The sequence below is a fragment of the Populus euphratica genome, unplaced genomic scaffold (assembly GCF_000495115.2).
Source record: "Populus euphratica unplaced genomic scaffold, PopEup_1.0 scaffold665.1, whole genome shotgun sequence".
Lineage (NCBI taxonomy): Eukaryota > Viridiplantae > Streptophyta > Magnoliopsida > Malpighiales > Salicaceae > Populus > Populus euphratica.
The window spans coordinates 121,729-122,726 of NW_011500530.1; positions in this window are offsets into that span (position 1 = coordinate 121,729).

The following is a 998-nucleotide window of genomic DNA, read 5'->3' on the forward strand; positions in this document are numbered from 1 at the left end:
AGACATAACCAGATTTTCCTCTTTCATGACCATTCATTGATTCATCCCATCCAGTTGCAATTAACACTACCTACGGTTAGCTCGGCTTCCCTCACTAGCTCTCACCGTTGAGCATTAACAACAGCCGCAACTACTTAAAGAAAAATAAATAAATATATAAACCAAAAGAGAGAAAGGATGAGATCTAAAAAAAAGTAAAAGCTATTGTTTATGCATTTTTTTTCTTTGTCTTGCAAGTCGAGTAAGAGCCATCGTCAGCAAAAAAGGGGACAGAAGAAGAAGACATTACGAATCCACTAGGTTTCTTATCTTAATTGGCAACGACGCATTGGTTCACATGCCCCTAATGTTAGTAGTGCATGAATTCATACACCATCACTATTCATGCAACTTAGAAGCTTCCTAGTACTTTTCCTGAATTTCAAGTAATTTCACCAATTTGATTTGTGAAATTAGAAATGATTAATGTGTGTGTTTGAATTATTCTAAATTTTTGCAATTTGTAAAAATGTTATTATGTGATGTGTGAGTAAAATATAGTAAAAAAAGGAATTGTGTGTTTATTTTGTTTTTATTGCTTTTCACTTTGTGTTAAATAAATGACAAAAAAAAGGATAAATATTTTAATTAATCTAAATTTTTTTAAACGTATACAGCCAAATCTCTCAAAAATATAAAAAAATCATATCATTTCGTATTTGCATACAAAAATTCAAAAATATATATTTGTATGCATTTTCTCACAAATAAATTTCAATCATAAGTCATAGATAAACTACTGGTTAGGAACACATAAAAACCTTTAAACTACATTCAAAACCACACAACGTAGCTTACCTCAGGTACTATGCAATAGGGATGTTAATACATTGCCTAACCAGAACCAGTCTCTTACCCTTGAATTTATGATAAAGATAATACACTCAGGTTTCCCAACGACCCTAAACCAGACAACTTGGTGGCAACTCTAACGATCCCATGACGCTGCCCATCCACAT